Raw genomic sequence first — 24,606 nt, 5'->3', positions numbered from 1 at the left:
ACATCTAAGGACTTTGAAGAAATTGAGGAGTCAGACTCAACAGGCTGGTTGATATGAAATGCAGACACAACCTTCGGAAGAAACTGCAGACGTGTCCGAAGCTCAGCTCCATCTTCATGGAAGATCAAGTAGGGGCTTTTACATGACAAAGCCCCCAACTCCGACACACATCTAGCAGAAGCTAAGGCCAACAAAGTGACAGCCTTCCACGTATGAAACTTGACCTCAACCTCCTGTAGAGGCTCAAACCAGTCTGACAGGAGGAACTGCAACACCACGTTAAGATCCTAGGGTGCCGTAGACGGTACAAAAGGAGGTTGGATGTGCAGAACTCCCTTCAAAAAAGTCTGAAGGGCAGCCAACTGTTTCTGGAAGAAAATGGATAGGGCCAAAATTTGGACCTTTACGGATCCTAACCTCAGGCCCATATCCACACCTGCTTGCAGGACGAGGAGAAAACGTCCCAGTTGAAACTCCACCGTAGGAAACCTCTTGGACTCACACCAAGATACATATTTTTTCCAAATACGATGGTAATGTTTAGACGTTACTCCTTTACTAGCCTGTATCAGGGTAGGAATAACCTTGTTCGGAATGCCCTTCCGAGCTAGTATCTGGCGTTCAACCTCCATGCCGTCAAATGTAGATGTGGTAAGTTTTGATAGGCGAATGGCCCTTGCTGCAGCAGGTCCTCCCGAAGAGGAAGAGGCCTCGGCTCTTCTAGCAGTAGATCCAGAAGATCCGCGTACCAAGACCTTCTTGGCCAGTCTGAAACAATGAGGATTGCTTGAACCCTTATTTTCCTTATGAGCTTTAGCACTCTTGGAATGAGTGGGAGTGGTGGAAACACGTACACCGACTGGAATACCCACGGAGTCACTAGGGCGTCCACCGTTACTGCTTGCGGGTCCCTCGACCTGGAACAATATCTTGTTGAGACGAGAGGCCATCATGTCGATCTGGGGTACACCCCAAAGATCTGTTACCTCCTTGAACACCTCCGGATGGAGACCCCACTCCCCTGGATGGAGATCGTGTCTTCTGAGGAAGTCCGCTTCCCAGTTGTCTACTCCCAGAAAATGAAGATTGCTGACAGCGACAACGCATGTTTTTCTGCCCAGAGGACAATTCTTGTTACCTCTGACACTGCACCTCTGCTCTTCGTTCTGCCCTGTCGGTTTATGTAAGCCACTGTCGTTACATTGTCCAACTGCACTTGAATGGCCAGATTTCTCAGAAGATGGGCCGCTTGGAGAAGACCGTTGTAGATGGCTCTTAGTTCCGGAATGTTTATCGGCAGGCTGGCTTCCAGACTTGACCACCTTCCTTGGAAGGTTTCCACTTGAGTGACTGCGCCCCAGCCCCGGAGACTTGGATCCATGGTTAGAAGGATCCAGTCCTGAATCCCGAACCAGAGGAGTGAAATCCTGGCCTTTGGCGACAGACCTATTCTCTGGTGCATGTGTAGATGAGATCCCAACCACTTGTCCAGGTGATCCAGTTGGAAGGACCGAGCATGAAACCTCCCGTACTGCAGAGCCTCGTAAGAGGCCACCATCTTCCCCAGAAGGCGAATGCACTGATGAACCGACACCCGGACTGGCTTCAGGACATCCTGGACCATTGTTTGCATCACCAACGCTTTTTCTTCTGGAAGAAACACCCTCTGCACTTTCGTGTCGAGGATCATTCCCAGAAAGGACAACCTCCAGGTTGGTTCCAAATGTGATTTTGGAAGATTCAGGATCCAACCGTGTTCCCTGAGTAGATGGGTCATGAGAACTATGGACTGTAACAGCTTCTCCTTGGACGATGCCTTTATCGGCAGATCGTCCAGATATGGAATTATGTTCACCCCCTGTCTGCGGAGAACCATCATTTCCGCCATCACCTTGGTGAATACCCTCGGTGCTGTGGAGAGGCCATATGGCAGGGCCCAGAATTGAAAATGACAGTCCAACAGTGCGAATCGGAGATAAGCTTGATGCGGCGGCCAAATCGGAATGTGGAGGTATGCATCCTTGATATCCAGGGATACCAGGAATTCCCCCTCCTTCAGACCTGATATCACCGCCCTTAGAGACTCCATTTTGAACTTGAACTCCCTCAGAAAGGGGATTAGGGATTTTAAGTTCAGAATGGGCCTGACCGAACCATCCGGTTTTGGTACCACAAAAAGGTTTGAATAGTAACCTTTGTTTTGCATATGGGGAGGAACTGGTACAATAACCTGTGCCTCCACCAACTTCTGGATGGCTTCCTGTAGGATAGTCCTGTCTGCCAGCAAAGCTGGCAAGCCTGATTTGAAGAACTGGTGAGGAGGGAGATCTTGAAATTCCAGCCTTTCCAGAAATTCCAGACACAATATCTTGCACCCAGGGATCCAGGACGGACGACACCCAGACATGACTGAAATGCCTGAGTCTCGCCCCCACTGGTCCCACCTATAGGCCGCACAGTCCACCGTCATGCTGAGGACTTTGGCGTACCCAAAGTAGGTTTCTGTTCCTGGGAACCTGCCGCAGCAGGTTTCTTGGATTTTGGACGACCTCCTCTAAAGAAGGTGTTAGACGGCTTGGCCTTTCGTGCTTTGGCAGTCCGAAAGGACTGAGATGCAGCTGAAGAAAAGGGTTTCTTCGTAGCAGGTGCAGCTGAGGGAAGAAAAGGAGACTTACCCGCTGTAGCCGTGGAAATCCACGCATCCAACGCTTCCACAAAGAGAGCCTGACCTGTGTAGGGGTAGGGTCTCCACACCTCTCCTGGATTCCGCGTCAGCAGACCACTGGCGCAGCCAAAGTCCCCTATGAGCTGAGACAGACATGGAACTCAGGTCTTTCATGGATTCCACCATCAATCCTGCAGAATCCTGAATGTTACGTAAAAACAATTCAACATAATTTTTATCCATTGTATCCAAATCCTCAAGTAACATACCAGACCACTTTACTATAGCTTTGGAAATCCATGCACAGGCAATAGTAGGACGTAGTATCGCCCCTGAAGCCGTGTATATGGATTTGAGCATAGTGTCGATTTTGCGATCAGCTGGCTCTTTTAAGGCGGTAGATCCTGGAACAGGTAAAACCACCTTTTTTGAGAGTCTGGATACAGACGCGTCAACTATGGGTGGGTTTTCCTCAGGGAAGGAGAAAGCAACCAGAACCCTCCTAGGGATCTGGAATTTTTTCTCCGGGTTTTCTCATGCTTTCTCAAATATAGCATATTGGGGCAGATGTATTAACCTGTAGAAGGCATAAGGAAGTGATAAACCAGTGATATGTGCAAGTTGATAAACGCACCAGCCAATCAGGTCCAATATGTAAATTAACAGTTAGAAGCTGATTGGCTGGTGTGTTTATCACCTTGCACATATCATTGGTTTATCACTCCCTTATGCCTTCTCCGGGCTTAATACATCTGCCCCTTAATTTTTTAGACGCAGGGAAGGTTAGCGAGGCTTTCTTATTGTCAGTGAAGTAAGCCTCCTCAACCTGTTCAGGTGTTGTATCAGCAATATTCAACACATCTCTAATAGCCTCTATCATCAACTGCACCCCTTTTGCAAGAGATGCCGCCCCCCGCAGCACATCCCCCTCACCGTCTGCCGTGTCAGAATCGGTATCCGTGTCATCTTGCATAATCTGGGCAAGAGCACGTTTGTGGGAACATACAGTAGGGGGTCCTGCGGTAACAGAACCGGGCCAAACTGCCATAGAGTTCTGTAAAACCTGAATTGCAGATTCATTCTGTGCAACCCTAGTAGAAATCTGAGAAATCATAGTTTTAATAGAGGATAACCATTCCGGCTCCCTTGCTGGTATCTGCGCTAAAACAGTGCAATCCTGATTACATGGAATGGGATCATCCTGAGAGGACATATACTCTTCAGCATATGACACAGAGTCCCTGGACATAGCTTAATGGAGACCACAGACACTACACACACACACAGGGGAGGACAGAGTTTCACCCCCAAGAATGGCAAGAGAGACACAGAGATTGGAGCCAACCCACACACAGCGCTTTTAAGGTATATGGAGACCCCCAACCAGTGCTGACTGTGCACCTTAATAGGTTACAGAGTCTTTATACAGCTTCTCCCCCATTCTACAACCCCCTGGTACCGTAAGAGATAGCTGGAGTTGAATTGGAGGGACAGCTCTCACTGACAGCGCTTCTGCAGGCAGGAAAATGGCAGTGAACGCTGCTGGGTCCGCTCTGAGGAGAAGCTCCGCCCTCTTCATGGCGCTGTCTTCCCGTTCTTCTGCAGATTATACTGGCCTGAGGAATTGTGCTGGGACCCTGACAGGCTTGGAGGTCAGTGTAGGGTGTAGGTGCTGGCTCAGGATGCCCCTCACAGCGCCGCACTATGTACCGCTGAGCCCCGGAGCGTAGTTAGTACTGTGCTCCATACCCTCTTGCCGCCATCTTCACACCGGCCCCCTGCTTGTTAGGGGGGGCGGTGACTAGCTCACCACAGATCTTCTGGCTCTGTAAGGGGGTGCAGCTTGCTGCTGGGGTGAGCGATCCCCTGTGGCGGGGAACATTCGATCCCCTCAGGAGCTCAGTGTCCTGTCAGTGGAGATAGTGGCTCAGACCCCGCAGGGCGGACACTTCTCTTCCCCTTAGTCCCACAAAGCATGGAGGCTGTTGCTAGCAGCCTCCCTGTAAAATAATAAACTCTAAAAATACCTTTTACCAGAGAAGCTCTATAGAGCTCCCCTAGCTGTGACCGGCTCCTCCGGGCACATTTTCTAAACCGAGTCTGGTAGGAGGGGCATAGAGGGAGGAGCCAGCCCACACTCTCAAACTCTTAAAGTGCCAATGGTTCCTAGTGGACCCGTCTATACCCCATGGTACTAATGTGGACCCCAGCATCCTCTAGAACGTAAGAGAAACATAGGTGCGCAGAGACCAAACAACATTCAAACTTGAGGTCTGGCCAGACTCATCAGGAAGAGCCGGCACCACAATAGGCTGAGTTATGTGAAAAGCGGATACAACCTTAGGAAGGAAGGCAGCCTGAGTACGAAGATCCGCTCTGTCATTGTGGAAGACAATGTATTGGAGTTTGCACGAAAGGGCACACAGTTCAGATACCCGGCGTGCAGAGGCTAGGAGTAACTAAAATACCATCGTCCAGGTGAGAAATCGTAGATCCACCTCCTCCAATGGTTCAAATGTGGGGGACTGACGGAAAGACAGAACCACACCGTAGGTGGAACAAAAGGAGGCTGAAGTCGAAGAGCTCCCTGAAGAAACATCTGAACCTCCAGTAGTAGCGCCAACCGACGTTGAAAGAAAAAGGAGAGGGCAGAAATCTGGATCTTCAAGGCACCTAGGCAAAGACAGGCGTCCAAGCCATGTTGAAAGAACAGTAAAAACTTGGATAGACAAAAAGATCCGGATGGAAGGTGTCTGGACTGACATCAGGTGACATAAGACTGACAAATACGGTAATAATGGGCCACCGTGACCGGCTTTCTGGCCCTCAGCATGGTGGGAAAGACAGATTCAGGAATACCCTTATCTCTTAGAATAGCGGTCTCAACTGTCACCCCGTCAAATGCACTTGTATTAAATTGGGGTGTAGGAACGGATCTTGACTGAGAAGATCTGTCCGGAGCGGTAGAGTTCACGGTTCGTCCGCCAGAAGTAGTTGAAGGTCCGAAACCCAGCTTACGCGCGGCCAATTTGGTGCCCCCAGCATGACCCTTACCGACTCGTGTTTTATGCGTTTGAGTACACAAGGAAGGGGGGTATGGGTAGAAATATGTACGCCAGGTCAAACTCCCAAGGGGTAGTGAGAGCATCCACCGCCTCTGCTGCTGGATCCCCTGTTCTGGACATGTGCCTGGGTAGTTGATGATTGAATCGTGACGCCATGAGATCGAACTGAGGGTGTCCCCAGCGACGGACGACCTCTGGGTGCAAGGCCCACTCCACGGGATGAACGTCCTGGTGACTGAGATAATCTGCCTCCCAGTTGTCTACACTTGGAATGAACATGGCGGACAGAATTACTTGATTCACTTTGGACCATTGCAAAATCTGATTGACCTCTCGCATCGCCAGCCGGCTGCGGGTTCCGCCCTGCCTGTTGATGTTTGCAACTGCAGTCGCATTGTCTGACTGCATCCAAACCGGATGTGAGCGAAGCAGATGAGACGCTGATATCAGAACGTTGTAGATTGCTCTGAGCTCCCCAACCTCTGAGACTCGTCGTCAAGATAGTCCAATTCCGTCGATGAAGGTGTAGATGGGAACCTGACCAGTGAGATGATGGAACCTTTCCAATTGTAATGCTCGAAGGTTGCCACCATTTTGCAGAGCAGAAGAATGCATAACCATTTTGGTCGCAATACCACCTGGACTACTTGCCTAATGTCCTGTGACTTGTCCAGAAGCAGAAAAACTTTCTGGAGAACTGTATTGAACATCAGACGGATGAAGAGAAGACGGCGAAATGGGGTCAATTGTGATTTGTCAAAATTGAGTATCCATCCGTGATGGATCAGGGTCTGGTATGTTATGTTAACAACGCATGACACCCAAGGACCAAAGGTGAGTGATCACCACAGACATGACCTGGTGAAGCGCCGGGAAGCCGATAATCTGAAAAGGCAGGGCACAAAACGGATAGTGATCTTGTAAAATGGCAAACCTCAGATAGGCCTGATGCGGTTCCCAAATCGGGATGTGGAGATACGCATATTTTATATCCATAGAAATTAAGAACTCCACCGGTTCCAGTTTTGCTATTACCGATGGAATGGATTCCATCTTGAATCGATGAAAGGTCAGGTATTCGTTTAGGGATTTCAGGTTTAGAATCGGCCAGACAGAGCCATCCGGTTTTGGAAACCCTGACCTCTCCGTCGGTGGAACTGGAATCAGTACATCTGATAAAAGAAGAGACTGAATGGCCTCATGCAGAACTGCTGACTTGGCTGGAGACAGTGGTAGTCACGTTGTGAAAAACCTATGCAGTGGCAAAACTGAAAAATCAATTCTGTAGCCTGACGATACTAAATGGTGAATCCAAGAGTCCGCGAATGTTTGTTCCCAAGCGTGGTAAGACCGGAGACGAGCACCCACCCAAGGAGGTCCCAGGTGGGTCAGAAGTCCGTCTTGCCACCTATTTTTCAGTTGGTTTGGCTTCGGGGCGATGTACCGTTGTACTTGGATGCCCTCGAGATCTTATTTTATTATTTATTACCAGTTATTTATATAGCGCACACATATTCCGCAGTGCTTTACAGAAAATATTTGCTCATTCACATCAGTCCCTGCCCCAGTGGAGCTTACAATCTATATTCCCTATCACATGTACACACATTCACGCTAGGGTTAATTTTGTTGGAAGCCAGTATATCTTTGGATTGTGGGAGGAAACTGGAGTACCCGGGGGAAAACCACGCAAGTACGGGGGAGAATATACAAACTCCGCACAGTTAGGGCCATGGTGGGAATCGAACCCATGACCTCAGTGCTGTGAGGCAGTAATGCTAACCATTACACCATCCGTACTTCCTCCTCTGCCCTGGGAAGAAGCAACTCTGCCTCTCCCACGAAAGGACTGCTGAGGACAAAATGAATGTAAGGAAGGACCTGTGTAAGGTCATCTAGCAGGCGGAGGTGCAGATGGTAAAAACATGGATTTACCCCCAGTACCCTGAGAAATTCACTTGTCTAATTCCGCACCAAACAATATATCGCCCTTAAATGGAAGAACCTCGACCGCCTTCTTGGATTCTGTATCTTCATGCCATAAGCGTAGCCATAGACGGCTGAGGAAGAGACTCTAGAACTAACTGAACTAATAACATTTGCGGCACTCGCAAAGAAAGTGGCTGATTCACGTATATGTTCCGCGATGACCTTAAGATCAGACCTCGGAGAACCAGCATCAAGACCATTACCCAACTCTTCTGCCCATTTTACAATGGCAGAGTTAACCCATGCACTCACCAGAGTCGGTCTGAGTTGGGCTCATGGTGCTGTGTAGATAGACTTCAGGGTAGCCTCAAGTCTCCGATCTGAAGCGTCCTTGAGCATAGTTGCCCCCGGCACCTGTAAGAGTCGTCTTTTTGGAAAGTCTAGACACCGAAGCATCTACTGGTGCCGGAGTGTCCCATTTACCTGTCATCGAAGACTGAAAAGGATAAATGAGAAAAGAACTTCTTCAGCACCTGGAAACGTTTGTCAGGCTGTTTCCAAGCCGTCACCAAATGTCATGTAGCTGTTGAGAAACAGTAGAAGAAACCGGTTGTTCTCCAAACAGCTGAAATTCCTTAGGTTCCGGAATGGGATCTTCCAGGAAGTTAAGGACCTCTCTTATATTTAAAGGTTTCACGCCGTGTGTACCTGTGTTGGAATCTGGTAGAACTATTTCCGGAAGTTCTTTCCATTCACCTTCTTCCAGATCTTCATGATGAAGCATCTGACTCATCAGATTTGAGAACCACTAGCAGTGGACGTTTCTGTCTGAGGGAAGATTTAGGAGAAATTCTACTAGCAGAAATCAAGACATGAGCGAGACCCTCCATGGATTTCGCTAAGTCCCTCGCCCAGGCTGGCTCTGACTTACGAGACTCGGCTAATTCGGTCGACAAAGTCACTACAGAACCAGCCAAAGCCGATGGCCAGGCTGGCATGTCAGACACCTCTGTTGGCTGATCCGTTGCCTCAGCCGAGCATGATTCACACGAGGTGGAATTACCTTTAGGATTTGACAGTGTAAATCTGGAATTACATTGTAAATGAGGAGGTGGTCCGGAGCCGACAGGCACCTATGAACTAAATGGCAGTGTCCCAGGCCTCATACCGTCAAAGCCATGAAGCACCCCTGTACATGAAAAGAGCTTCTGAGAAGCTGTTGTGTTTGATCTGCCTGTCATGGTCCCGTGAGAGAAGTGGTAACACAGATACACACACACACACACACACACACACACACACACACACACACACACGATATTTAATTGTAATTATTGCAACTAAACAACTATAGGGCAGTAGAGGAGGGGGATGATGGGTATTAGAAGGGGAGGAGCTTCACCAAATTGTTTCTAAATTGATATGTGCCAGCTCCTGGTAACTAAGTCTCTAAACCCCAGCGTAAGCTCTCCAGTGTCCCCTAGTGGATGAAAGAGAAAGGGGACTATTGTTGCACCTCGGCCCAGCACTCACTAGTTCAGCCACTGACCCTACTGTGCTTGCATGGCATAGAATTTAGGCTGTAAACTCCAATAGGGCAGGGACTGGTGTTATATAAAAAGAGAAATATATGTTTCTTAAGGTGCATACACACAGTGCGATGTAATCTTACCATTTTGACTATATAGTGAAAATCGTAAAGGAAAGTTAGCGCAAATTGCACTAACCTGCGATACCGATGCATGCTCCCGCGGGGTCAGTATTACAAGAAAAAATAGACTGTGCAGGGTAAGGCAATTTTGACTATATTGTGTACTTAGTATATAGTATACTCCAAAATGCCACTTAGTCACAATCACACAGTCAAAATCGTAAGTAAAAATAGTCAATATCGGTGGGGCTCCGAGGAGCTCAAGGGAAATCACAAAGTCAAAATCGGCACAATCAATATCTCACCGTGTGTATGCACCTTTACTGTATATAGTAAACGAAAATAAACAGCAAAAACAACCCGGACTTTGTTTTTTTCCAGCTAAATATAAATTGTTATGACAAAATAAAGCAATTTGATAATAATGCATTTAAATATTAAATACATAACTTTAAACATGGAGTTAATGTACATTCCTAGTGTGTCCTGCTGTATTAGCACCTCAGGTTGGAAACTGACCTGTAGCCTAGTTATTGTTGAATCTAAACATTTTCTACACTCTGGGGGCCAGGGCAAGCAGAAGGTGTCAGTTTACATTGAAGATTTGCGGCTTTCTCCTGACCCCATGAAATATGTTACATGGTAATTGTGTGTTTGCATTTGTGCTGGTGACCCATAAGGCCACTTTTCATAGCAACTCCTGTACACCATATGGCAATGCGATATTCCTAGAAACAGTAACTGCCTACTCAGTGTTTAACCTTCTGACAGACGTTCAAACATCTATAAACATTCCTTATGATATCAACCCTTCATTGTTATATACCAATCTCATTATTATTTAATTATATTACATAGCCCCAATGGTGGCTAATTTGCTGCAAATGTGTATGAGAGGCATTGAACAGGCAAGATCATTTTAACACAAAACTGAAAACAGAAAAGGATGTGCAGTAGGAATATAGGCCCTCATTCCGAGTCGTTCGCTCAGTATTTTTCATCGCATCGCAATGAAAATCCGCTTAGTACGCATGCGCAATATTCGCACTGCGACTGCGCCAAGTAATTTAACAATGAAGATAGTATTTTTACTCACGGCTTTTTCATCGCTCCGGCGATCGTAATGTGATTGACAGGAAATGGGTGTTACTGGGCGGAAACACGGCGTTTTATGGGCGTGTGGATGAAAACGCTACCGTTTCCGGAAAAAACGCAGGAGTGGCTGGAGAAACGGGGGAGTGTCTGAGCGAACGCTGGGTGTGTTTGTGACGTCAAACCAGGAACGACAAGCACTGAACTGATCGCACAGGCAGAGTAAGGTTGAAGTTACTCAGAAACTGCAAAGTAGTTTGTAATCGCAATATTGCGAATACATCGGTCGCAATTTTAAGAAGCTAAGATACACTCCCAGTAGGCGTAGGCTTAGCGTGTGTAACTCTGCTAAATTCGCCTTGCGACCGATCAACTCGGAATGAGGGCCATAGGTTTTCATAGCTGTGATGAAACCTTACTATTTCATGTACAGTGGAACATAGCTAAAATCAGAGAATGTTAAACAAGCAGGACATTTTTAGGAAGATCTTGTCAATTGGAATCAGAACATTTGAAAAAATAGAATTTTAATTACCTACCGGTGAATCCTTTTCTCGTAGTCCGTAGAGGATGCTGGGGTTCGATTGAGTACCATAGGGTATAGACAGGTCCCTTGGGAGCCACTGGCACTTTAAGAGTTTAATAGTGTGGGCTGGCCCCTCCCTATATGCCCCTCCTACCAGACTCAGGCTAGAAACTGTGCCAGAGGAGACGGACATACTTCGAGAGTAGGAAACACAAAGATAGTGGTGAGATTCACACCAGCTCACACATAATAAAAAGGAAAGCCAAGCTAACCAAATTGGAACAATTCAGCAACGGCTGAAACAACAACACTGAACTAAGTAACAAGGAATACGAAGCACTGGGCGGGCACCCAACATCCTCTACGGACTACGAGAAAAGGATTTACCGGTAGGTATTTAAAATCCTATTTTCTCTTACGTCCTAAAGGATGCTGGGGTCCATTTAGTACCATGGGGATGTACCAAAGCTCCCAGTACGGGAGGGAGAGTGCTGAGAACAGAATGACCTGCAGAACAGAATGACTAAACTTTAGGTCCTCAGAGGCCAAAGTATCAAACTTGTAGAACTTAGCAAACGTGTCTGACCCAGACCAAGTAGCTGCTCGGCAAAGCTCTAAAGCCGAGACACCCCGGGCAGCCGCCCAGGAAGAACCCACTGTACGATTAGAGTGGGCCTTAACAGATTTTGGACATGGCAAGCCTGCCGTAGAATAAGCATGTTGGATAGTAAACCTGATCCAGCGAGAAACTGTCTGCTTAGAAGCAGGACACTCAACCTTGTTGGGGTCATAAAGGACAAAGCGTCCGACTTCCTGTGACGAGAAGTTCTCTTCACATATAACTTCAAAGCCCTCACAACATCCAAGGACTTTGAGGTAGTTGAGGGTCAGTAGCCACTGGCACCACAATAGGTTGGTTGATATGAAAAGCCGAACAACCTTTGGAAGAAATTGCTGACGCTTCCTGAGCTCAGCTCTATTCTCATGGAAAATCAAGTAGGGGCTCTTGCATGACAATGCCCCCAATTCTGACACACGTCCAGCAGAAGCCAATGCCAACAGTGTGCAGGAACTGCAGCACCACATTAAGATCCCAAGGTGCCGTAGGAGACACAAAGGGTGGTTGGATGAGCAGAACCCCTTTCAAGATTGTCTGATCCTCAGGGAGGGCAGCCAAGCGTTTCTGGAAGAAAATGGACAAGGCAGAAATCTGGACCTTTATGAAGCCCAAGCATAGGCCCACATCCACACCTGCTTGCAGAAAAAGGAGAAGCCATCCTAGTTTAAACTCCACTGTAGGAAATTTCTTGGATTCACACCAAGACACATACTTTTTCCAAATCCAATGGTAATGTTTAGACGTTACCCCCACCCTGGAATGTATCAGGGTAGGATTGAACTTTTTCGGAATGCCCTTCCGAGGTAATATCTGGTGTTCAACCTCCATGCCATCAAACGTAGCCACGGTAAGTTTTGATAGGCGAACGGCCTCTGTTGTAGAAGGTCCTCACGAAGAGGAAAAGGCCTCGGATGCTCCAGCAGTAATTCCAGAAGATCCGCGTACCAAGTCCTTCTTGGCCAGTCCAGAGCAATGAGGATCGCCTGAACTCTTGTTCTTTTTATTAGTTTGAAACTCCATGGGATGAGCGGAAGTGGAGGGAACACATACACTGACTGGAACATCCACTGAGTTACCAGTGCGTCCACTGCCACTGCCTGTGGGTTTCTCGACCTGGAACAGTACCTCCGAAGCTTTTTGTTGAAGCTAGAGGCCATCATGTCCACTTGAGGTACACCCCATCGGCTTCTTACCTCTGCGAATACCTCCGGGTGGAGGCCCCATTCTCCAGGATGGAGATCGTGTCTGCTGAGGAAGTCCGCTTCCCAGTTGTCCACTCCCGGAACGAAGATTGCTGACAGTGCCACCGCATTCTTTTCTGCCCAGAGGAGGATTCTTGTTACCTCTGACATTGTCGCTCTGCTCTTCGTTCCGCCCTGTCGGTTTATGTAGGACACTGCCGTTACATTGTCCAACTGAACCTGAATGGCCTGATCTTGCAGAAGATGTGCCGCTTGTAGAAGGCCGTTGTATATGGCTCTTAGTTCCAGAAGGATGGATTCCAGACTTGACCACTTTCCTTGGAAATTATCCCCTTGGGTGACTGCTCCCAACCTCTGAGACTTGCATCCGTGGTTAGAAGGATCCAATTCTGAATACTGAACCTGCGGTCCTCGAGTAGGTGAGAAGTCTGCAGCCACCAGAGGAGTGAAATTCTGGCTTTCGGCGACAGGCGTATCAGCTGGTGCATGTGAAGATGTGATCCCGACCATTTGTCTTGGTGATCCAGCTGGAAGGACCTTGCATGGAATCTTCCGTACTGAAGAGCATCGTAGGAGGCTACCATCTTCCCCAGAAGGCGAATGCACTGATGAACCGATACTCAGGCTGGCTTCAGGACATCCTGGACCATTGATTGGATCACAGAAGCTTTCTCCAGCGGTAGAAACACCCTCTGCACTTCCGTGTCGAGTATCATCCCCAGGAAAGGCAGTCTCCTTGTCGGCTCCAAATGTGACTTTGGAAGGTTCAGGATTCACCCATGATCCTGGAGTAGTCGAGTTGAGAGAGCAATACTCTGCAACAACCTCTCCTTGGAAGATGCTTTTATCAGCAGATCGTCCAAATATGGAATTATGTTCACTCCTTGCCTGCGGAATAGCATCATCTCTGCCATGACCTTGGTGAACACTCTCGGTGCTGTGGAGAGGCCAGAAGGCAGTGCCTGGAACTGATAGTGACAATCCAGCAGAGAAAATCTGAGATAAGCCTGGTGAGGTGGCCAGATCGGAATGTGAAGGTATGCATCCTTGATATCCTGGGATAACAGGAATTCCCCCTCCTCCAGACCTGAGATCACCGCTCTCCATCTTGAATTTGAATTCCCTCAAGTTTGGGTTCAATGACTTTAGGTTTAATATCAGCCTTACCGAACCGTCTGGACTCGGTACCACAAACAGGTTTGAGTAATAACCCTTGTGTTTTAGTTGAGGTGGAACTGGAACAATAGCATTTGTTTGAACCAATTTTTGAATGGCTTCCTGTAGGCTAGCACTTTCTGACAGCGAAGCTGGTAAGCCTGATTTGAAGAATCTGTGAGGTGGGAGTTCTTGAAACGCCAGTCTGTACCCCTGGGCAAAAATATCTCTTACCCAGGGGTCTGGGCATGAAGACGCCCAGATGTGACCTAAATTTTTTAGTCTCGCTCCCACCTGCCCAATCTCCAGGCTGGGAGGTCCACCGTCATGCTGAAGATTTTGAGGAAGCAGAACCTGGGTTCTGTTCCTGAGAACCTGTTGGTGCAGGTTTTCTGGATTTTCCCCGACCACCCCTAAAGAAAGTGGAAGGGGGTTTGGACTTCTTAACTTTAGCGGCCCAAAAGGACTGCAGTGTAGATGTAGGATGATTTCCTAGGCGGTGGTGTTACGGAGGTAAGAAAGGTTGACTTACCCGCAGTTGCCGTGGAGATCCACGCATCCAATGCGTCCCCAAACAGAGCCTGAGCTGTGAAGGGTAGGTTCTCCACACTTTTCTTGGTTCTGCATCCGCCGTCCATTGGCGTAGCCAGAGTCCTCTACGCGCCGAGACCGCCATGGAAGTAGTCCATGCGTTCAGCATGCCAAGGTCCTTCATGGCCTCCACCATGAAACCTGCAGAATCCTGTATGTGACGTAAAACAATTCAATGTCATCTAGTAATGTGCCTGACCACTTTACTATGGCCTTAGAAATCCACGCACAAGCAATAGTGGGCCTTAAAGCCACGCCAGTAGCTGTGTATAGTGATTTGAGCGTAGTCTCAATCTTGCTTTGGAAATCCATGCACAGGCAATAGTAGGACGTAGTATCGCCCCTGAAGCCGTGTATATGGATTTGAGCATAGTGTCGATTTTGCGATCAGCTGGCTCTTTTAAGGCGGTTGAACCAGGGACAGGTAAAACCACCTTTTTTAGACAACCTACATACAGAAGTGTCTACTATAGGTGGGTTTTCCCACTTCTTTCTATCTTCTTCAGGGAAAGGGAAAGCAATGAGAATTCTTTTAGGGATCTGGACTTTCTTCTCTGGGTTTTCCCAGGATTTTTCAAATAAAGAGTTAAACTCTTTAGAAGCAGGGAAGGTAAGCGAGGATTTCTTATTTTCGGTAAAATAAGATTCCTCCTCCTGCTCAGGTACCTTCTCAAAAATATGACAAACATCCCTAATGGCTTCAATCATTAGCTGCACCCCTCTAGCAAGGGATGCATCTCCCCCCTGCATATCCCCATCACCGTCCCCTGTATCAGAGTCGGTATCAGTGTAAACTTGCATTATCTGGGCAAGTGTACGTTTTTTCGGGTATGTAGGTGGGGTTTTTGAGGAAGTAGCGGTAGCTGAATACATCAAACCCTCTACAGATTTTCTCAAAAACTGTGTCTTTCTCAGTATGTAACATCCTTGTTGAAATCTGGGATATCATTCCCCTTAAAGAATCCACCCATGGGGGTTCAGATTCAGAAGGCTGGGAAAGCACATTGCAGTCCTGAGTACATGGATAGACTCCTCAGGAGAAGATACACATTCTGCAGCACAGGACACAGAGTCCTTAGACATGGTAATGTGGGATATACACACTTACTTACACACACACACACACACACACACACACACACACACACACACACAGGAAAATGTCAGACACAGTTTCCCCCAGAGTACCTTCAGAGAGTCACAGAGAATAAGGAGCCAGCCACACAGCGCCCCTGTAGGCAGTTATTATGATAAAAGCCTGGCGCTGACTAATTAACCTTAGTAGGGTAACTAGTACTATAATCACATTCCCCCCTGTCCATAACACCCTGGTACCGCAGAGGAATGGTTGGAGTTATCTGGAGGGCAGCGCTCCCTGTCAGCGTCTCTTTCCTATGATCTGCAGGGAGAAAATGGCGCTGGTGAGTGCTGGATCCGCTCTGAGAGGGACCCCCTGACCCTTGCAATGGCGCGCGGCTTCCCGCACTAAGTTGTTTATACTGGCCTGAGGGGTTTGTTGCTAACAGCAGGGATTAGCCCCTGTTAGCCAAGTGACCAGTTTAGGGTGAATTGCGCTGGTCCAGGACGCCCCTCCAGCGCCTACACAGTGTGTTGCTGAGCCTGCCGGAGCTGTGCCGCCATTCCCACCGGCGACCCGCTAACCGGCCCGCCGGTGCTGTACTCGCCACTTTTCGGTCTTCTGGCTCTGTTAGGAGGTGGCGCCCGTGCTGCGTGAGTGAGCGGTCGCCTCGTGGGCTTGCGATCAGCACCCTCAGGAGCTCAGTGTCCTGTCAGCGGAGATTAACCATTAACTTCCAGAGTTGGTTCCTACTCCCCCCTAAATCCCACGAAGCAGGGAGACTGTTGCCAGCAGCCTTCCTGTAACCTAACAAACTCAGAAAATAATAAAACTAGAAAAACTCCTAAGAGCTCCCCTAGCTGTGACCGGCTCCTCTGGACACATTTTCTAAACTGAGTCTGGTAGGAGGGGCATAGAAAAAGGGGCCAGCCCACACTATTAAACTCTTAAAGTGCCAGTGGCTCCCAAGGGACCGTCTATACCCCCATGGTACTAAATGGAACCCCATCATCCTCTAGGACGTAAGAGAAAATTAGTCAAATTAAAACTTTTAGGCATTAAGCCTACCTTGCCTTCTGGGTTACATACTTTAGAATAATAACCAAGTGTTTATAATATTATCATTCCTCAAATCAAACATTAAGTACATTTATTTTACGTTCTAAAGTAATGTTTTTGTCATAACACTCTTAAATATTGGTTTAATGCATAGCGAACATCCAAACCCACTAGCAGAGAAAGCTACTGACATGGAGTACAGGTGAAACTCAGAAAATTAGAATATCGTGCAAAAGTTCATTTATTTCAGTAAGTCAACTTAAAAGGTGAAACTAATGTATTATATAGACTCATTACATGCAAAGTGAGATAATTCAAGCCTTTATTTGTTATAATTTTGATTATTGTGGCTTACAGCTTAAGATAACCCAAATCCAAAATCTCAGAAAATTAGATTATTACATAAATTCAATAAAAAAAAGGATTTTAAATACAGAAATATCGGCCCTCTGTGTAATCATGCATATCTATTCAGTACTTGGTTTGGGCCCCTTTTGCATGAATTACTGCCTTAATGCGGCGTGGCTATCAGCCTGTGGCACTGCTGAGTTGTTATAGAAGAACAAGCATGCTTCAATAGCGGCCTTCAGCTCTTCTGCATTGTTTCGGTCTCATGTATCTCATCTTTCTCTTGGCAATGCCCCATAGATTCTCTGTGGGGTTCAGGTCGGGGGAGTTTGCTGGCCAATCCAGCACAGTAATCCCACGGTCAGTGAACCAGGTTTGGTACTTTTGGCAGTGTGGGCAGGTGCCAAGTCCTGCTGGAAAATGAAGTCAGCATCTCCATAAAGCTTGTCTGCTGAAGGAAACATGATGTGCTCTAAAATGTCCTGGTAGACGGTTGCGCTGACTCTGGATTTAATAAAGCACAGTGGTCAAACACCAGCAGATTACATGGCTCCCCGAATAAACACAGACTGTGGAAACTTCACACTGGACTTTAAGCATCTTGGATTGTGTGCCTCTCAATTCTTCCTCCATATTCTGGGACCTTGGTTTCCAAATGAGATGCAAAATTTGCTCTCATCAGAAAAGAGGACTCCGGACCACTGAGCAAAAATAGGATTTTAGTACCTACCGGTAAATCCTTTTCTCCTAGTCCGTAGAGGATGCTGGGGACTCCAAAAGGACCATGGGGTATAGACAGGATCCGCAGGAGCTTGGGCACACTGAAAAGACTTTCACTGGGTGTGAACTTGCTCCTTCCTCTATGGCCCTCCTCCAGACCTCAGTTAAACCAAGGGCGAGAAAACCTACCAGTCCACACCACAACATACCGTACTACCGGAGTATCAGGAAACCAGATAACAGTATGAATTAACAACAGCAACAAGCTGAATACAACTAATACACAACCCGCATGTAAACAAATTTAACCAGCAATAATACACTGCAAGTAACAGTCCGCACTGGGAATGGCGCCCAGCATCCTCTACGGACTAGGAGAAAAGGATTTACCGGTAGGTACTAAAATCCTATTTTCTCTTACGTCCTAGAGGACCAAAGCTCCAGAACGGGCGGGAGAGTGCGGACGACTCTGCAGCACCGATTGAGCAAACATGAGGTCCTCATCAGCCAGGGTATCAAACTTGTAAACTTAGCAAAGGTGTTTGAACCCGACCACGTAGCAGCTCGGCAAAGCTGAAGTGCCAAGACCCCTCGGGCAGCCACCCAAGACGAGCCCACTTTTCTGGTAGAATGGGCCTTTACTGACTTCGGCAACGGTAGCCCAGCCGAAGAATGAGCTTGCTGAATCGTACTACAAATCCAGTGTGCAATAGTCTGCTTAGAAGCAGGATTTCCAATCTTGTTGGAAGCATACAGGACAAAGAGAGCCTCTGTTTTCCTGGCAAGAGCCGTTCTGGCGACGTAAATCTTCAAAGCTCTTACAACATCAAGAGACTTTGGAACTGCCACAGCATCCGTAGCCACAGGTACCACAATCGGTTGGTTAATGTGAAAGGAAGAAACCACCTTCGGCAGAAATTGTTGACGAGTCCTCAATTCTGCTCTATCCGAATGGAAGATCAAATATGGACTCTTGTGAGATAAGGCCGCCAACTCTGACACTCGCCTGGCAGACGCCAGAGCCAAAAGCATGACTACCTTCCAAGTGAGAAACTTTAACTCAACCTTACGCAAAGGCTCAAACCAGGGAGACATAAGAAACTGCAAGACCACTTCAAGATCCCACGGCGCCACAGGCGGTACAAATGGAGGATGGATATGCAGCACTCCCTTCACAAAAGTCTGAACCTCTGGAAGGACGGCCAATTCCTTTTGAAAGAAAATAGATAAAGCCGAAATCTGCACTTTGATGGAACCCAATTTCAGGCCTGCATCGACGCCTGCCTGCAAAAAATGAAGAAACCGACCCAAGTGAAATTCCTCCGCAGGAACAGTTTTGGTCTCACACCACGAAACATACTTTCTCTAAATACGGTGATAATGTTTCGCCGTAACCTCTCCTTCCTCGCCTTAAGGAGAGTGGGGATGACCTCCCCAGGAATACCTTTTCGAGCTAAAATTTGGCGCTCAACTTCCATGCCGTCAAACGCAGCCGCGGTAAGTCCGGAAATACGCATGGACCCTGCAATAACAGGTCCTCTCGTAGAGGGAGCGGCCAAGGATCTTTCACCAATAATTCCTGAAGATCCGGATACCAGACCCTGCGCGGCCAATCTGGAACTACGAGAATCGCCTGAACCTTTGCTCGTTGTATGATTCCCAGCACCTTTGGAACGAGAGAAAGTGGAGGGAACACATATACCGACTGAAACACCCACGGAGTCACCAGGGCGTCCACTGCACTGGCTTGGGGGTCCCTTGACCTGGAACAATACCTCAGGAGCTTCTTGTTGAGGAGAGACGCCATCATGTCTATCAGAGGAATTCCCCAACGCTTCGTCACTTCTGCAAATACCTCTTGATGAAGAGCCCACTCTCCCGGATGGAGATCGTGTCTGCTGAGGAAGTCTGCTTCCCAGTTGTCCACTCCCGGGAGGAAGACTGCCGACAAAGCGCTGACGTGCTGTTCCGCCCAGCGAAGGATTCTTGTGGCCTCCACCATAGCTGCCCTGCTCCTTGTTCCGCCTTGACGGTTTACATGCGCCACTGCTGTTATGTTGTCCGACTGGATCAGGACAGGTCGACCCTGAAGAAGGCTCTTTGCTTGTAGCAGGCTGTTGTAAATGGCTCTTAACTCGAGGACATTTATGTGGAGACAAGATTCCTGGTTTGACCATTTCCCCTGGAAATTTCTTCCTTGGGTGACTGCGCCCCAGCCTCGGAGACTTGCATCTGTTGTCAGTAGGACCCAGTCCTGGATTCCGAATCGGCGCCCTCCTAGAAGGTGGGAGCTTTGTAGCCACCACAGGAGAGAAATCCTGTCCCTGGAAAATAGACTTATTTTCCGGTGCATGTGCAGGTGAGACCCAGACCATTTGCTCAGCAGATCCCACTGAAACACCCGGGCATGAAACCTGCCAAACGGAATGGCTTCGTACGCCGCAACCATTTTCCCCAGAACCCGAGTACACTGATGAATCGACACACTTGTCGGCCTCAGAAGCTCCCTGACCATTGTCTGTAGTTCCAGAGCTTTGTCTTCCGGAAGAAACACTCTCTGTAACTCCGTATCTAGAATCATGCCCAGAAAGGGCAGCAGAGTGGTCGGAATCAACTGAGACTTTGGTAAATTTAGAACTCAACCGTGTTGTCGCAGAACCGACAGAGACAATTCCACATTTCTTAACAATTTTTCCTTGGACCTCGCCTTTATTAGGAGATCGTCCAAGTATGGGATAAATGTAACCCCTTGTTTGCGAAGGAGAACCATCATTTCCACCATGACTGGTGAAAATCCTTGGGGCCGTGGAAAGCCCAAACGGCAACGTCTGAAATTGGTAATGACAATCCTGTATCGCAAACCTGAGGAAAGCTTGATGCGGAGGATATATCGGGACGTGTAAGTAGGCATTTTTTATATCGACTGACGCCATAAAATCCCCCCCTTCTAGGCTGGAAATCACAGCTCAAAGAGATTCCATCTTGAACTTGAAAACTTTCAAGTAAGGATTGAGGGATTTTAGGTTCAGAATAGGTCTGACCGAACCGCCCGGCTTCGGTACAACAAAGAGGCTCGAGTAGAACCCCTCCTCCTGTTGGGACGGGGGAACGGGAACAATGTCCCTCTGTTGACACAACTTTTGTATTGCTGCCTTCACGACCTCCCTGTCCGGAAGAGACATTGGCAAGGCCGAAATGAAAAAGCGGTGAGGGGGCATCTCCTGAAATTCCAGCCTGTATCCCTGAGACACTATTTCTAGGACCCAAGAATCCAGGCCTGATTGAACCCAGACCTGACTGAAGATCCGCAGACGGCCCCCCACCGGTCCGGACTCCACCAGGGGAGCCTCAGCGTCATGCGGTGGACTTGGTAGAGGCGGGGGAGGACTTTTGGTCCTGGGCGCCTGATACTGCAGGCGACTTTCTTCCCCGCCCTCTACCCTTTGAAGCGAGGAAGGACGAGTCTTTTCCTCGCTTGTATTTATTTGGACGAAAGGACTGCATCTGCTGATGGGGTGCCTTTTTCTGCTATGTGGGAACATAAGGAAGAAAAGATGACTTACCCGCAGTCGCGGTAGACACCAGGTCAGTCAAGCCGTCACCAAACAAGACACTACCTTTGAAGGGGAGAGCTTCCATAGCTTTCTTGGAGTCGGCATCAGCTTTCCATTGATGGATCCACAGCGCCCTCCTGGCAGAGATCGCCATGGCATTGGCTCTTGATCCCAAGAGACCAACATCCCTCGCCGCATCCTTCAGGTAATCTGCAGCGTCCTTGATATAACCAAGAGTCAAAAGAACATTATCTTTATCAAGGGTATCCATATCAGAAGCTAAATTATCAGCCCATTTAGCAATAGCACTACTCACCCATACCGACGCCACAACAGGTCTGAACAATGCACCCGTATTAGCGAAAATGGCCTTCAGAGACGTATCCAGCTTGCGATCCGCCGGATCCTTGAGAGCTGCCGTGTCAGGGGACGGAAGCGCCACCTTCTTAGACAAACGGGATAAAGCCTTGTCGACATTCGGAGACGACTCCCATTTTTCCCTGTCATCAGAGGGGAAAGGATACGCCATGAAAATTCTCTTGGGAATCTGCCACCTCTTGTCCGGCGACTCCCAAGCCTTTTCACAAAGAGTATTCATTTCATGAGAGGGGGGAAACGTCACCTCAGGTTTTTTCCCTTTAAACAAACAAATCCTTGTTTCCTGCACCGCAGGTTCATCAGAGATACATAAAACATCTTTAATAGCCACAATCATGTACTGAATACTCTTAACTAGCCTTGCGTGTAAAGTAGCCTCAGTGAAGTCGACATCGGAATCAGAATCCGTGTCGGTATCCGTATCTACCATCTGGGTAAACTAACGCTTTTGTGACCCTGACGGGGCCTGCACCTGAGACAAAGCATCCTCCATGGATTTCCTCCACACTTGAGTCTGAGACTCCGATTTATCCAATCTTTTAGACAATGAGGCCACATTTGTATTAAGTGCACTTAACATTGTAAGCAAATCAGGTGTCGGCTGTGCCGACAGAGCCATCTCCAGACCCGCATCTGCTCCCCCAGCAACCTCCTCCGGGGAGTAACACTCAGCTTCAGACATGCAGACACATAGTACCGACACACCGACACACACACACTGCCTCAGCTAGGGGACAGACCCACAAGAAAGCCCGGATAGAGAAAACACAGAGGGAGTATGCCAGCGCACACCCCAGCGCCCATATATCCCACCAAACGATATATGTGGAAAAGCGCTGCTGTTAATTACAATATATGCACCAAATATATTCCCGGCGTGCTTCAGTTCCGCAAAAATTTAAACTCGAATGCTGGCGGGGGTACAGAAAATGGTGCCCGGGCACCAAAAATGCCTGTCTGCCAGCCCTTAAAAGACCCAGTAACATGCTGCCCAGGGCGGTCCCCCCCCCCCCCCCCAGCGCCCTGCACCCACAAGTGCCGTTGTTGAAGTGTGTGGGAGCATGGAGCGCAGCTGCTACCTCGTTACTTAAGTCTTCTGCCGTCTGATGTCTTCGGATCTTCACATACTCACCCGGCTTCTTTCTTCTGGCTTCTGTGAGGGGGGTGACGGCGGGGCTCCGGGAACAAGAAGCTAGGCGAACCAAGTGATCGAACCCTCTGGACCTAATGGTGTCCAGTAGCCTAAGAAGCAGAGCCCTTAACTAAGTAGAAGTAGACTTCTCTCCCCTCAGTCCCTCGATGCAGGGAGCCTGTAGCCAGCAGGTCTCCCTGAAAATAAAAAACCTAACAAAAGTCTTTTCTAGAGAAACTCAGTAGAGCTCCCCTAGTGAGTGTCCAGTCACTCCTGGGCACAAAGTCTAACTGAGGTCTGGAGGAGGGGCATAGAGGGAGGAGCCAGTTCACACCCAGTCAAAGTCTTTTCAGTGTGCCCAAGCTCCTGCGGATCCCGTCTATACCCCATGGTCCTTTTGGAGCCCCCAGCATCCTCTAGGACGTAAGAGAAATACCTGTTCTTATTTTCTTGTCAGGAAAAGGACATTCAAAGGGGGATATTCAATTGTTTGAAAAGTCAGTTGGGTGTCTGTTTTTTCCTATCTAATATTCCGACCAAAGTGTGGGGGAGCTTCACAAGGAGTGGACTGAGGCTGGAGTTAGTGCATCAAGAGCCACCACACATAGACGGACCCTGGACATGGTCTTCAAATGTCGTATTCCTCTTGTCAAGCTGCTCCTGAACAACAACATCAGTAACGTCTTACCCGGGCTAAAGAAAAAAGAGAATCTATGAGGCATTAGCAAGAGAAAGATGAGAGACATGAGACCAAACAATGCAGAAGAGCTGAAGACCGCTATTGAAGCATCCTGGTCTTCCATAACACCTCAGCAGTGCCACAGGCTGATAGAATCCATGCCACACCGCATTGAGGCAGTAATTCATGCAAAAGGGGCCCAAACCACGTACTGAGTACATATGCATGATTATACTTTGCAGAGGGCCGGCATTTCTGTATTTAAAATCCTTTTTTTATTGATTTTATGTAGTATTCTAATTTTCTGAGTTTCACCTGTATATCCCTCAAATTAATTTAATATCTTCCAGCACACATTGGGCTAGTGATCTCTTTGACCTTGGCTGATAGTGGATACCTTTACTGCAATAACTCTACATCACTCAGCTACTAAACTTCTTTAAGGATACTGTATACAGGCAAATGTCCCCAAAAAATAAAAACAATGCATACGTTCAGCTAAAATAACATTTCCCATATCAGAGCCGAAACTAAGATGTTCAGCACCCGGGTCAAGGCAGTGATATGCCCCCCCCCCCCCCCCCCCCCACACACACACACACACACACACACACACACACATACACAAAAATTAAAATTACACCACACATTATGTCACACAATTGGCGGTATTCAAATGATATATCACGCCCAATCTCCGTTCTGAAGTGATCACCGTTATCACACATACAGTATTGCACCCAAAGTAATCAGGTATAGCTGCTTAAAGGGTTGGACGACCTCGCTAGTCCCCCGTGGTAGTGAGCTGAAATGATTATACCACGCCTGTCAGCAGAAACAGAACGGGTGTGAAAAGAATTGAATACCACCCAATAGGGTCCCTTATTCACAATATGCCACACAATAGTAATATCCTATATAGCACATTATTCCACATATTAGTAACCCTTATAGACCTTATACACATAATGCCACATAGTAGTATTGCCCTTTGACTCCAGTTCAGAATATGGGACCATTAGGGAGAAAGATGAGAGATAGGGGAGAGAGAGATGGGAGAGAGGAGAGAAGAAGGGGGGAGATGTAAGGGAGAGAGAGGAGAGGTAGAAAGGGGTGAGGGAGAGAGGAGTGAGGGAGAGAGGGGAAACAAAGAGGGGGTGAGG

The 24,606-nt window shown here is 48.0% G+C and overlaps 1 long non-coding RNA gene across 1 annotated transcript in view; it reads right to left on the bottom strand.

Annotated features, from left to right (window-relative positions):
- The window catches only part of LOC135055071 (uncharacterized), a 596,275-nt gene that overhangs the window by 498,046 nt on the left and 73,623 nt on the right, over positions 1–24,606 (bottom strand). The gene's annotated exons all lie outside the window — the stretch shown is intronic.

The sequence above is a fragment of the Pseudophryne corroboree genome, chromosome 3 (assembly GCF_028390025.1).
Source record: "Pseudophryne corroboree isolate aPseCor3 chromosome 3, aPseCor3.hap2, whole genome shotgun sequence".
Taxonomy (NCBI): domain Eukaryota; kingdom Metazoa; phylum Chordata; class Amphibia; order Anura; family Myobatrachidae; genus Pseudophryne; species Pseudophryne corroboree.
This window is presented reverse-complemented; position numbering and strand designations above follow the sequence as displayed.